Below are 405 nucleotides of genomic sequence, written 5' to 3'. Positions count from 1 at the left end.
ATCCAACACTGGGAACGGCAGGAAACACATGAACATAACAAGTAGAACCGACCGAGACAGACTGCACAGACTAGGACTTAAAGACAGGGGATGATTGGGGAAACAGGTGTATGGGATGACTAATTATCAAAACGAGGACAGGAACATGACCAAATAAGGGAACAGAAACAGGGGCAAAACATGACACAAACAGTCCATGATCCTGACATTTCGCCCTCTCCCGGACGCACCGTAGCAACAACAGAGGGAGGCACGGGTGGGAACTTGGGAGGAGGTTCCGGAGGAGGACGGACACCCGGGAGGGGGCCGGCAGACAGAGACCAGGGAGGTGACGAAGGAGGGAGGAGACAGGAGGGGCCCGGAGCAGGAGGAGCCAAGCAGGACCCAGGTCACAGCCATAATGTC

This window comes from Sinocyclocheilus rhinocerous, unplaced genomic scaffold (genome assembly GCF_001515625.1).
Source record: "Sinocyclocheilus rhinocerous isolate Xijiao unplaced genomic scaffold, SAMN03320098_v1.1 scaffold2850, whole genome shotgun sequence".
NCBI lineage: Eukaryota > Metazoa > Chordata > Actinopteri > Cypriniformes > Cyprinidae > Sinocyclocheilus > Sinocyclocheilus rhinocerous.
This window is presented reverse-complemented; position numbering follows the sequence as displayed.